At 45.8% G+C, this 14,756-nt stretch overlaps 1 pseudogene across 1 annotated transcript in view; it reads left to right on the top strand.

Annotated features, from left to right (window-relative positions):
- Positions 1-14,756, top strand: part of LOC147703554 (up-regulator of cell proliferation pseudogene) — a 165,969-nt pseudogene that overhangs the window by 59,843 nt on the left and 91,370 nt on the right. The window lies entirely within an intron of this gene.

Genomic DNA, 14,756 nt, shown 5'->3' with positions numbered 1-14,756 from the left:
GGGGGCGGTTCGTCGCTGGCAGTACGAGTTTTGGGGGCAGCAAACCCCCCCCCGCTCTTACTTTCTTACTTGAGTTTGCAGCAGATGTGGCGAATGCAGGAAAGCTCTACCACCCCCCTTCACCCTCCCGCTCTTCAGCACGGTCACTGGTCGGTAACGGCAGGGACCGACACGGGCAGCCATGTACCTAGCTATGCCACTGGCAAGACCACCAAATACAAGGGACTCAACTACATAGTTGAAAATGGTCAAGGCAGAACAGGGTTTGAGGCAGAGTTATCAGTGTATGTTCTAAAAATAGTGAAAAGCTGTCCTCCCTATGTATCTAGAGGAAAGTGACCAGTACTGCTTTGTTTGCCTTAGTATGTAATGCAAACCAAGGAGCTGCATTGTGGATTGTCTGCAATATTTTAAGCATGGATAGGTTAATATTTAAGTACAGAGAATTGCAGTAGTCAATGCAAAAAATAATAAGCGCGATGACAACTGCAACTCTGAGTTCAGTTGGAATAAAAGGAAATACTTTTCTTAGAGTTTTGATGAGGCAAAAGCAAGAGCTCACCGTCCATTTCACCTGAATGTCTAAGGAAAGAGAGGTGTCAAAGAACACCCCTACATTTTTTAACTCCGTAACAGTAAAAGGTAAAGGGCTGCAAGACTCTGGGCTCAACAATTAAGACCATACCAACATGTGCTTTGGGAAAATCAGGATTTCTGTCTTATTGGCATTCAATTTATGTCAATTCTCCTTTTTCAGTTATTAATGTTGATAATACAGTGTTTAAACCTCTCAGCCACCTCTGGAATATTGTTGAATACGGATGCAATCATTTGTGTATCTTCTGCATACGAAAGTATACTGAAGCCGAAAGACTTGGCCAAAGGGCCCACATAAAAGTTGAGCAGAGTCAGGCTGAGAGAGGACCTCTTCAGCACCACACAGGGTAGCTGTAAATGGCTTGCTTTAAACTGACCATAGCTCCTAAAGTGAGATATGTTAGTGAGAAAGTGATCCAACAGGGTCCGAGTGATGTCCCTCAACCCCGCTTGGCAAGTCTGTAAACCAAGCGGGAGGGAGGGCACTGTGTCAAACGCCACCTTAGTATGTAATTTACAATTGATGCATTAGTGATTTGGTTGCCTTAGTATGACATTTAGGATTGCTTCATATGTACATGCATGTATAAGTTAGAAATGTTGCCACATAATAATGTTAGTATATAAGCTTATGCTATTTGGTGTATATTTTAGGAATAAATATTAGATTTCCTATTCTAATGAGGAATAAGTTAAAATAATATACATTATCCCCGAATTAATTATGCATTTTTAAAAAGGTCAGGCTGTCGACCTCTCAAATGGAACTGACCTCAGTAGACCAGTAATACCAATATCATTGAATATTATAAATTTATGTACGCCTAGGTATTGATAGTAAATCACTTCTAGGCCTTAATATAACCTACATTGACATACCAGAAGTACTCATATCACAAAATTTAAAAAATCACCATCCAAAGACCTAATGCAAGACCATTGCCCTCCATGGTAGAAGTAATGTAGTAGCCTCATGAACCCATAATAACTACTAACTATTATCCCCAGTATGGAACTATAGAGCCTCATGATTAGAGGCTAGGAGAATTATCAAACAAACAGACAGAAGAAGAATTATCAGCTACTATAAATGAGAAAATAATTTACTACATTTCAGGTAAGCTTCATATACTACAAAACCTGTTGCAGTTGTTTTCCCAAGAGTAAAGCATCCTCAAGAAGTCCTCTACAGAGAATTCACCAATCCCCCAGGTGTAGTGAGGGAAGTGGCCTAAGGATAATATATCATAATCATTAAGAACAAACAGTGGAAAATTGGCCAAAAATACCAGAGACCTCCACATGAACAAATATAGGCACAGAGAGCATCACAGCAAAACATAATTTTTTTTTCCGCATAATCTGAAGGAAGGAATAAAAAACATCTTGGAAGCGGGGAAATACTCTTCCCGATGGAGCATAGTACACAGTGAATAATGTTCATATGTGAAACTGGTGCCACTTTGTGGCCGACAGCTGAACATATTGAAGTCACAGCAACATTTCATGTGGAACCATGGGTTCAGTTGCATGAGTTCCCCGAAATAAGAACAGACTCATACTTATGGGCCGATTACGATCTTGCTAGGAAAGCCCTCCATACGATTCGGTTCCGGAGGGCTTTCCGAGTGAATCGTGCTCCAGGATTCCAAGCAACCGATTCTGATACATCCACATAGTGCCAGACTTGGTTCGCTTGGACTCCCATTGAAGTCTATGGCAGCCTGTATACTGTATGCGTACACAGGCTCCCATAGCAAAAAGGGGTGAGTGGGGAAAACCTGCACCCTTTGGCAGGCACCCAATGGTGCCCACCACACCATACATGCAAGGAAGGGAGGACCTATGGTACCCCCAAGGGACTGATACGGAGGGCCCAGGCTGAAGGGGGGCCTGCTACGGGCCCCCGAACTCTGATTCCCACAGATGTTTCATCTCGGCCAAACCAAGTCGATATGGTTGTCTAAATCGTGTATCATACTCGCTCGTTTGGAAACCGGCTCCAATGCACAGCAGGATTCGGCTACGAACAAGTCGAACTGACAGGATCAGGTTCAGAAATGATTCGGTCGATGCGGATGAGATCTTCTCATCGTACTTGGTCGTTCAGAACGGGGACGATTCAGTCGGGAACAAGGGCTCCGGACCGGTTTCTCCAATTCTGAATCTGATTCGGAATGGCAGATTCTTAGTGAGATCGTAATCGGCCCCTAAGTGTTAGACCTCCTTCTATATGCATTTATTAGCAACCTCCCTGTGTGGAATTTAGGATCTGAGTAGCTTACAGTCACCAAAAACAGTAAGATATGTGTTTAGTGGCATGTGTGGCTGTATATACACATTCTCAGTATACGTCCGCTATTTAGTGTTGGGCTTGGAAGTGTGCACATTGTTTTTCTTTGAAGATGCCTTTCGAGTCAAGAGGTAGAGTGACTCCTCCTCTGGCTTGCAGTGCGCATGGTCATCAACTCCATTGTTAGATTGTTTTTCCCGCTGTCTCGTTCGGTCATGTGTTCCTCTTTTGCAGTCAACAATGTCATTAGGATACTTTTCTAATTCTGTTGGTATTGTTTGTGATCGAGATTCAATCACTCTTTAGATGCTAACTTTTATAATACCTATTCCATCGCGCCCTTTGAGGCATTCGCCCTTCGGGACATACATTCTCTTCTACGTTTTCTATAATAAAATGACTAAAACGTGATAGAACGTACACCTTTTACATTTTGTTCTTCCTGCCATTCTAAATGTCTGCATACAGATTTATACAAGATGTGTAATTCCTGCCGGCCTCCTGATCATCAGGAACAAAACCGTGAGGCCTGCAAATCATTCAGATAAAAGAAAACTGTACAAGATCATAAAGCCAGAAGAGTGCAAATGTATGGCTGTAGTATCAACGAGACACAGGAAATTTTTGGTTCGGAGGAGCCGGAAGCAAAAATGGAGGCACATCTGTCAGCTGTAGACAAGGTTAATTTCTCTTTGGAACCCCGTTCCAATTCAGAAGAAGAACAAGATACCTTTACATCTGGGTAACAAACTGTGAGTTGTTTGTCTAATTCAAAACTTCAGTCATTATATAAGTCTGCTGTTGGGCCTCTACTGCCTTCAGGCCATGGTCGGCACTGACCGGCTGATTCCGGAACGTCTGGCCTCAGCTCAGCTCCGAAAAAAGAGCCTTAAAACCTCGGTCTAAAACAGTCTACCTCTGATTGCCCAGTCTCAGCGCTTAAACATTCAAAAGCACATCACTTTCGCTCTCCTCCACTACAACATGACCAAACTTCATCACCACAAAACTCTACGGTTCATGAACACATACATTCACCAGAGGAATTATTACATTATTTTACAGGGGATGAAGATGGGAGGGATGATAATCAACATCCCCACGGGATAACTGGGATACATTTGATATTGATCCACCAGATAACAAAGATCTGGATCTTTATTCATCTAAACCCTCTCCACTAGATGATACCACCACATATCATGACCTTATCAGAAGGGCAGCTACTTTCCATAAGGTTACCATTACATCCTGAGGAATTGGAGGATGATGTTTTATTTGAATCTCTTTCCTCAACACAAATATCTACACTATCTTCCTATGTTAAAAGGGATGCTTAGGCATACTCCTGATATATTCAATGACCCTGTCAAATCTAGAATTACCACTATTAGAGTTGATAAATAATATAAGCCTTATCCAGCAGACCGGACTGATAATATACTGACCCGGAGGCCAGACCATCGACAGAGATACAGGCATACATAATACATTTCTTTAAGAAGAGACAGGAAAAGGTAAAAAGTGAGAAAGTTGAAGTAGAGAAAGCAGCAGCGAAATTGGTCCAGCAGAATTTGGCCAAGAAAACATAGGGAGGAATTGTCACAGTGACCACACAGTTAGCTGCAGTGTCCCTGGGTATGTCCTCTCCGGGCATCCTGATGCCACGCAAATAGTATGCCAGAGAATCAATAACAGGAATAATGGAAGAGGAGGTTGTGCTAGGACATTTCATTCAAGATTGTAGGCTCAAAAAGGAAGATGAACTTGGGTTCACATATGGCCAATAAATAGCAGCAACTAATGGTATTGTGGTATAACCTGCAATGAGTCCCCAGGTAATGTACCTTCTGCAGCCTCAAATACAATTGACCCCTCAATCACAGATACAGCCCCAGCAGTTACAGCAACCCATGCCTCAAAGGCAGTACGGGTCACAGCAGACAGTGCAGCCCACTTTGCAGCACTGGAACTCACAAGGTGAGGTAACTTTCAGGGGGAGGGACCCATTCCCCTAAAGTTTCATGGCAGGATATGCCTAATGAGGGTGAAGGTGTATCCCCCTGCAACATCCCAAGTTACCCCATCAACAACGCTATGGCAACTTGTGTATGATTCAAAACCTGATTTCCATATAGTGCCTGACCCTTCTGCCATCCTCACCAATGTCCCCCAAGGTGCTAAATACTTTTCAGTCATAGACTTGAAGAATGCATTCTTTAGCATTCCCCTCACTCAGACAGTCACCTTTTCACTGCATTTTCCTATTGCAGTTCTCAGTACCTCCATTCTTGATTACCTCAAGGGTGCTCTGAGTCCGTAGCATCTTTAATAGGACCATCAAGAATAACCTCACTAATTTTCAATGTGACAGCACAGCGTTGCAGTATGTCACTGAACTACTGATCTGTAGTCCGACAGAAAAGCAGTTTAGCAAAGACACTGTGTCCCTGTTGTGCACCCTTGCTTGACGAGGATACAAGGTGGACAGGGGCAAATTACAGTACTGTCAGAAAGAAGTCCAATACTTAGGACAATTACTGTCAGCCTCTGGCCACTGAGTTACCACCGAAAGAGCAGTATCCATCTGACTGAGGACACAGCCTGAGTCTGTGAAAGGAATGCAGAAGTTCCTGGGCTTTTGTAACTATGTCAGACAATGAGTTTTAGATTACAGTTATTTAATATCCCCACTGCTTGCATCTATCAAAAAGGCTAAAACACAGAAAAACAGGATAACATGGACTACATGAATGAAACAAAGATTTAGGAAGCAAAAAGCAGCGATAACAAATGCACTAGTGTTAGGAGCAGCAGACTACAAAAAAGAGGTTTTACTTTTTTGCAATATAATGGACATGTGATGACTGCTGTCCTCACTCAAAAGTATCCTTTAGGTCACAAGACTGTTGTGTACTTCCCACTAATCTGTAGGATCTGTGCATTGTTTGGACAACAAAAACTAAGGGCTTTGTTCCTAGATTGATTCGGACACCCCCTCAGAATATGTTGGCCTATACATCAGCTAGCTCACAGTGCCACCATAAGCCCTGCTAATCTTACCTGGAAGCAAATAGTTTCTGGCAACTACTGAACACGACAACTCTGACCCCTCAGGGGTCTTGGAAACAGTACAGAACCTTTCGCTCAGTCACTCATGTTTACTTATTCTCAAAAAAGTATACAAAGAATATGTGTTCAATATATTTATTAAACCAACGATATTCTTGTATAAAATACATGTGCAGCAATGATCAGTGGACCGAAGCAGATGAAAGTGATTACAATCACCAAAAGCGTAAATAGTACATATAGTTCTACCATGGTGCTAAAACAGTGTATATATGCAGGCATATAAATCAAGACAGTAATCGGCCGTTCTCCTACTTAGCAAACCCCACTCTGAGTGTACCTAGTGTGTGTGGAGGTGTGAAGCCAACAATCACCCCTAGGGATGATCCAACCCCATTTCCTGGTGAAAGAGAATGAAGGACCTAGTCTTGGTCACGAATGGGAAACCAATCACGGAGATGTCAGACCACTGCATGGTGAAGTCTCAGCAGGCCGGAACCCTCAGTGTCAGCTGAAGTGCCTCCTCTACTAATCTATGCAATCAATCAATCAATCAGTACATTTGTAGAACGCACTTCTTACGCTTGAGGGTCTCAAGGTGCTGGGGGGCAGGGTGATGCTAATGCTCGAACAACCAGGTCTTGAGGAGTCTCCTGAAAGCCAGCAGGTCCTGGGTCTATCGTAGGTGGATAGGGAGGGTGTTCCAGGTTTTCGAGGTGAGAGAAGGATCTGTCACTGGCGGTCGCTTGGTGGAGGCAGGGGACGGTGGTGAGGGCGAGGTCAGCGGAGCGAAGCTGGCGGTTCGGGGTGTAGAAGGTGAGTTGTTTGTTGAGGAATGCTGATCCGGTGTTGTAGAAAGCTTTGTGAGCATGGGTGAGGAGCTGAAAGGTGATCCTCTTGTTGACGGGGATCCAGTGCAGGTCTTTCAGGTGGGCTGTGATGTGGCTGTGGCAGGGGGTGTCGAGGATGAGGCATGCAGGGGCGTTCTGTATGCGTTGTAGTCGTAGAGAGCGTTGCCGGAGTCCAGTCTGGTGCTGACGAGGGCCTGGGTGACTATCCTTCTGGTAACGGTGGGGATCCATCTGTAAAACTTGCAGAGCATGCAGAGGGTGTTGAAGCAGGAGGAGGAGATGGCGTTCACTTGCTGGGTCATTGACAATGCGGAGTCCAGGATGACTCTTAGTTTGCGTGCATGGTTAGTGGGCGTCGGAGCAGCTCCTAGTGCGGCTCCTAGTGCGGCTGGCCACCATGAGTCATCCCATGCAGAGGGGGTAGGTCCTATGATGAGGACCTCTGTCTTGTTCAAGTTCAGTTTCAGGCGGCTGTTCGTCATCCATTCGGCGATGGCCTTCATTCCTTCGTGGAGGATTTGGTGGTGGTGGGGGTATTGGTGAGGAAGGGGATCAGCTGGGTGTTCTCGGCAAATGAGACGATGTTGAGGTCATGCGATCTGGCTATGTGTGCGAGCAGTGCATGTAGATGTTGAAGAGTGTTGGGTTGAGAGACGATCCTTGGGGTACGCCGCAGATGATCTTGATGTCTTTAGAGTGGAATGGGGGGTGGCGGTCACTCTGGGTTCTGCCGGTGAGGAAGGAGGTGGTCCAGGCCAGTGCTTTGTCACGGGTCCCTGTGTTGTGGACGCATGTGCGTAGGGTGTGGAGGCAGACGGTGTCGAAGGCGGCCGAGAGATCCAGGAGGATGAGGGCCGCGGTTTCTCCATTGTCCATCATGGCCCGGATGTCGTCGGTGGCGCCAATGAGCGCTGTTTGGGTGCTGCGGAATCCAGATTGGGATGGGTCCAGGATGTTGTTCTTTTTGAGGAAGGAGGTTAGTTGCCTGTTGATGATCTTCTCAATGACATTCGCCGGGAACGGGAAGAGGGAGATGGGCCGGAAGTTCTCGAAGGAGCTGTTGATGATCTTGTGGAGATGGGGTGCGATGGGGGAGCTTGCTTTGTTGAAGATGTGGTGCGGGCAGGGGTCGGATGGAGAACCAGAGTGGATGGTGTTCATAATTTTGATGGTGTCTTCGTCGTTGACGTGGGTCCAGGAAAGCAGGGTGTCGATGTGGCTGGGGGTCGGAGAGTCTGAGGTGTCTGTGTCTGTCGGGGGCCTAGTTGCTGAAGCTGTCATGGATGTCTGCGATCTTGCGGTGGAAGAAGGTGTCTAGGGAATCGCAGAGGTCTTGTGATCGCGGGATGTCATTGGAGTTGTTGAAGAGCTCTTTGCTGTTGTGTGCGTTGTTGTCAATGCGCTCTTTGAAGGAGGACCTTTTGGCGGTTCGGATGAGTTGGTGGTGTCTGCGGATGGCACTCTTGTAGGCTGTGTTGCTGTCCAGTGTCTGTTTGTGCTGCCACTTCTTCTTGAGCCTACTGCAGGCCTGCTTGGATGCCTGGAGGTCGGCAGTGAACCAGATGGCTTTTCTGTTGGTGCGTCTGTTCGAGGGTTTCTTGATCGGGGTGAGAGTGTTGGTGCAGTCGTTGATCCATTGCCTGAGGTTTCGGGCGGTGGAGTCGGTGGTGTCCATTGGTGGGTTTTGGGCGTGGGTGGTGACTAGGTGGTCTTCGGTGACTTTGCTCCAGCCGCGGTAGGGGGCGTGATAGGCTTCTCGAAGGTGAAGTGGACGCAGCAGTGGCCAGTCTAGTGGAGTTCATAGGTGTGGATGAAGGTGACGTGGTTGCTGGCTGAGAAGATATGGCCAAGCGTGTGCCCGGAGGAATGAGTTGGAGTCGTGACGAGCTGTTTGAGTCCGAGGTTGGCGAGGTTGTCAAGCGGGTGGTGGAGTTTCTGTTGTTGGTGTTCTCGAGGTGAAAGTTCAGGTCTTCGAGGAGGATATAGTCCGTGGACGCAAGGGCGTGCGTGCTGACGAAGTCGGTGAAGGAGTCGCTGAACTGCGGCCGGGGGCCAGGTGGTCTTTGGATGAGCGTTCCGCTGAGGGTGGTGTTGGGGTCGGTGTGGATCTGGAAGTGCAGTTGTTCGGTGGTGATAAGCGTGTAGTCGGTGTTGGTTGAGATTCTGGGGTGTTTCTGTGGACAATGGCGATTCCTCCTCCTGTTCTGTTGGTGCCGTCCCTGCGGGTGATCTTGTATCCGTCAGGGATGGCTATGGCGATGTTGGGTGCTGAGGAGGGGTTCATCCAGGTCTCCGTCAGGAAGGCGACGTCTGGGAAGGTGGAGTCGAGTAGGTCCCAGAGTTCAATGGTGTGTTTGCGGGCGGAGCAGGTGTTGAGTAGAAGGCATCGGAGGCTGTTGCAGCCTACCCCGGTGGGCGTGGTGGTGGTTTGGATGCTGGTGTAGCAGCAGTTCCGGCAGTAGAAAGGTCCTTGGGTGCGCTTCGGAAATGGCCCGGATGCAGGTGTGTAATAGCCCGGCGATGGGATGCTCATTATTTATAATCAAAAGCAGCCTTGTGATGTACGTGTTAGATTAGAGATGTTATGGATATGTAGCTAGCCCTGTCACCCCGTGGATGAAGATAGGACGACTTTTGTACATAATGCGTAAAGAGGCCTAGTACATGATGTTCGAGGCTTCGTGATAATGTTGAGTGATGCTAGATGTATAAACAAAGTAGTTTCAGAGAAACTAATCCAATATTGATGTACATGTAACTGTGTGCAAAGGTTCACAACTGAAATGGGTTTGTGAGAACAATGTAAGAAATAAACTGCTTTGCTACATGGGACTAACCCAGGAATATAACAAGCCGATAGCTTACTTTAGTGGACTACTTGATTCTGTCATAAAAGGCTATTACCCTTGTGAACAAGCGCCAGCTACAGCAGCCTTTGCAGTTGAGAAAAGTGCCTCTATTGTCATGCGTGTACCTCTGACATTGTATGAACATGCAGTATTTGCAATATTTTAGAAAGCTCAAACGACACTGACAACACAGAGATTATCAGGCTATGAAATAATATTATCATTCACAAGGCGATGATGAATGGAGCGCTGAAACGTTACAGACACTCAATTAGGGGTGGGCGGAATTTACGTAGTCTCGCTACGCAAAGCTCTGTGAAACAGTAAAAATTCTCCGCGAGCATGCAAAAGTTCCTTGAATACGCGGAATTGCTTGTTCCGCCTGTTGGCAATGCTTTATTCCTGTTCGCGAACACTGTTTGTGTGCTCGGGGAGAAAAATCTTGGAAACACATTTTGAAAGTGCAAACAAGCAAAAAACTCAGCAAAGCCATGAATAGCAGAATTTTTGGCAAATCCGCGTTCTCCATGGAACACGAAATTACCCAAATTCCGCAAATTCCGTGAGCGGAATGGAATTTACTGCCCAGGCCTACACTCAACCCCTGTCACAGATCTAGGTTGAATCCATCATCGTTCTTTAGCTAACTTCCCCACCCTAGTTCAGACCCAGCCATATGCAAATCAGTCTTCACCCTGTCCTCATGGGAACAGTCCAGCGTGAACTGCGAAGCCAGGTCTTCCCTAGACTGGACACAAGCATCCTGGGTCTGGTTTCGGGGTTATACCCCCATCAGCCAGGCTAGCTTGAATCCTGTTGCAAAGTGAGCAAGGGACGCACGTTTAAGCATACCCTGCCAAATTAGGGACAACAAAGCAATCACAAGGTGATGATGGACGGAGCGCTGATTCTTTTCAGACACTCAACCCCAGTCACAGATCTAGGTTGAATCCATCATCGTTCTTTAGCTAACTTCCCCACCCCAGTTCAGACCCAGCCATATGCAAATCAGCTTTGACCCTGTAATATAAATTAAAATTATTAGTTTAATAATATTTTTTAAACTAGATATGTGTACATTTATATCAATATATATGTGTGATAACTTTGTTTTAAATTCTTTTGTTTGTTATATTTAATAAAATATACATTACTTCTATTTTATTGTCATAAAATTAATTTTACTATTTAATATATGTAATATTTAATAATTACATTAATGTGTATATAAACAACTATATCCTAATTGGCAAATAGGTTTCACCCACTTTTGTCGGGGTGCTGCATATAGTGGACAGAAAAACAAGATATGACTTTCAGATTCTTGCTCTTCCCTGCACCTCGGGCACTTATCATCATTGGTTATTCCTACCTATTTTGCTGTAAATAGTCTTGTGGGGAGGGTGCCTACCCTGAATTGAAAGTAAAGCTTGCGATCAATTGGGTTCTCTATGGCATCCCAGTACAATTACAACATTGGTTGAGCTTTAAATTCTAGAAATCGACCTGTGAGGTGAGAAAAGAGACCCTTTGTGCATGTTGTTACGTTGATCATCTCCCAATATCTGGCCTTCAATATTTTTTGGGAGGGAAATACTGCATTTGATGGATCATCCCACAATTCTCTCATTCCCAGTCTCACTAGCAGGGATCTAATTTCCTTCAGCCAGGTTATTTTTTGGAAGGAATCCTTTTCAATAATATCTTTCAGACCCCGAGCATAATGCAGGAGTTTCTCAGTGGTCCATATTCTACGCCAATACAGTAATAGACGTAGGGTAGCTAGGTCTTTTACTGCTTTCCTCCCAAGATCCCACAGCAATGGTATTAGCGGAGTACTTTGCGGGGCACCTATAGCTTTTCGCAAAAACTAATTTCTACCAGTGTCAAGCTTTTTAAGTTTTCAAATCCCCATAGTTCTGACCCATAAAGGGCCGTACTTAGGACCTTCATCCCATATATCTCCATCAGTGGGTAAAGGCGTCTACCTGCTCTAGTTGGCGGCCATTCCTGTATATGCTTCCTCTAAATGGTTTAAAGAACTTGGAAGGTTTACGTTCGTTAAGGGACATGAACTTCGTTTTTGCAATATTTACTTCTAATCCGTGCAGCAAACAAAAGTCTCCAAACCGCTGGAGGGCCCGCTGGAGGCCACTCGGTGTTTTGGAGACTATCAACGTGTCATCCGCGAACATGAGGATTGGAACATGGTTACCTGCCATCATAGGGGCATCAGTGGGGACTAAGGAGAGGTAGTCCGCCACCCCATTCACGAAGAGTGAGAACAGGGTAGGCACCATAACACACCCCTGACGCACTCCCCGCTCAACTGGGAAGGTTTCCGTAACCTCTCCCCGTAGCCCCCACCAAACCTGGGCAAAGTTATCCTCATGCAGGCGCACAACCAAAGTCAACAGCTCGGGGGCCATTCCCAAACCCTCCAGAACTCGCCATAGTTTGCAACGTGGCACTAGATCAAAGGCTGCCCTCAGATCCACAAACACTGCATACAGTGTCCTTTTTCCCAGGACCACCGTGGTCCAGTAGAGGATAATAAACCGAAAAACGTGATCAATCGTACTTGTTTTGGGACGAAAACCTTCCTGGAGTGGGCTCAAGATGTTATTATCCTCCATCCAGGTGTGTATTTTTCCCAAAACAAGACGGCCCATAATTTTCTGGATAGAGTCTATAAGGCTAATGGGCCTATAGTTGCCTGCTAAAGACTTATCTCCTTTTTTATACACAGGTACAATTTCTGCTCCCTTCCAGGAATGGGGGACCGCCATCCCTTGTGCTATGGCATTTGCTAAATAAACAATGTATTGTCGCCAACGTTGCTTATCATTTAGGAACACGTCGGCAGGAACACAGTCCATGCCCGGTGCTCGTCCCTCAGTTACCGAATCTAGCGCCCTGTCAACATCCCCTACGCTAAAAGCGGCATCTTTATAAAACATAAAAGGGGGTATACCGTAATTTTCATCACTGTCACTACGAGCATATTGCGGTCCAAAGTAGTTAACTCACGAATTTTGAGCAACATTATTCTGCGGGCAGTCCGGACATCCACCCCTGTCCCATTTAAAAAGATCCCAGAAGGCTTTCAAGTTTTTGGATGCACACGCCTCCTTTAATTCCCGCCATTTGCACTCCTCCCATGCCTTTTTTGCTTCAGCCTGCGTTTTCCTATAGCTACTTTGTGCCGCTCTTATTTTGCTGGGGTCCCTAGTTTTTAATGCTAGGCCCAGCTCTGCACGTGCTTGCCTGCAAGCATCATTATACCATGTCTCAGATTTGTTCTTCAATTTTTTCCTAACTGTGCTAGGCTTACAAAAATAAGTTTTAAGGTTGGCAAATAGATTAGAGTGGGCTTCCATAAAATCGGAATTCGTTGTCCCATTAGTCATACCCCCCTCCACGGTTTCCAATGCCTTATCCACTTCGTTCTTAACGGCCGTCAAGGCATCAGAGTCCTTGATGACTTTACACCACTTAAGGTGACGTTCATCATTCACCAAGGCGATTTCTGGGACTAATGTACCCTGTGCTGCTGCTCCCACTCCATCTAGTCCCAATCTAAACAATGCAGTCAAGGGGTTATGATCGCTCTCTATGCGGGTCTTTACCTCCATGTCCACAAGAAAATGCCACAATTTCAAGTGGACAAGTAAATAATCTATACGACTAGACCTTGAGCCGTTGTCATATGTACTGGCACCCATCCTATCTAATGATGTTCGGCCATTAGTGGCCCTAAGCTGGTTCTCCAGACATAGCCCTTTCAGTTGTATTGCGGCCTCTGTCCATCTATTTTTGGGTTTCAGCTCAAGTTGAGGGATCCCCCATCTAGAGTCTTCCTCTTCCGTTAGACTCAGGTCATCGTGCCCCAATGGCTCAAAAGTCGTATTGAAATTTCCCGCTATTAGGGGCAACATGTTACTTGGCAGGGCCTCAATTAAAACTTCTAAGGTAGGTTTCGATGCCACTCTTATTTACTGGCTCTGTCCCAGGTTCCCCTATCCCTTCCGCTGTGTTAGCATCTCCAGGTGCTGTAAACAAAGTAGCCAAAGTCATAGCGAGCAATACTAATAACACTCCTATGTTAAAATCTTTCACTCCCCCTTCTTCAATTCTATCTGTGCAGGTGCAAGCACCTGTGTTATCTGATATACCCGATGCTGCTACAGCAGGATACATGAGCAAGAAGTTAACATCTCCCCGCTGGACATTATCTTGCAAACTTTAACCAGCCACCGCTTAGAAGCACAAGAACATTTTCTGCAGCTGCGGTAGGATAACAGCAAGCTGCAGAACTCTTTGCAAGAAATGACTCTAAAACTAGGGGGGGTGTCACAAGATATAGAGGATTTACAACTGAAGTAATCAGGGTTCCCAAGGCCTACATGCTCCGAAGATAACCCACTTACACTCAAGAACTGTTGGCACGGAAACTGTAAAAGGCAAAGAACAAGTTTATTAAGACCCCATGGGGTGGTGGTACACTCAAACAGCACCCTTCGGTAATGCAAGAGGTATCACACCGAACACCGGTGTGACCCCGATTTATATACAGTTTGGGGCAATAAAAGATAGGCGGCACAAGTTAGGACACATTTATGTACATATATGGTCATGTTTTGGAACACTGCCAGCTCATTGGAGGGGGCACAACTCCGCTGGTCAGTTTGGCGCACATTCCTAAAGGCTTACTGGTCAGTTGGGACTGCGCATGTACAAGCTTGACCAGTACTAAAAATAGCCTGTTGCTGGGCAGACTGAAGTGGTCATTGGAACGGACAACGGACTAAAGGGCACTCCGGCCACGAGGCCGCTTATGGTCTAAGATGGCCGCTGCAGTATTCAAAATGGCGTTCTTGTTTTCAGCCAAGTTAAAGAGGACAACGTGTAGTTTCAGCTAATCGCTAACGCGGCCATGCCAATTACGACAGACGACCCTTTTAGCGTTTAGCTGAATCTACCTCATAATGAACATAATCAGGATGTTCGTCCTCGATGTCAATTAACATTATTTGAGTTACTTCTTTATGAAGCATCATTTTGTCATGAGCAAGAGCTCGTCTTGAGGGTATG

Source organism: Lissotriton vulgaris, chromosome 7, assembly GCF_964263255.1.
Source record: "Lissotriton vulgaris chromosome 7, aLisVul1.2, whole genome shotgun sequence".
NCBI lineage: Eukaryota > Metazoa > Chordata > Amphibia > Caudata > Salamandridae > Lissotriton > Lissotriton vulgaris.
The sequence above is the reverse complement of the archived record's forward strand: the minus strand, read 5'-3'. Positions and strand labels throughout refer to the sequence as shown.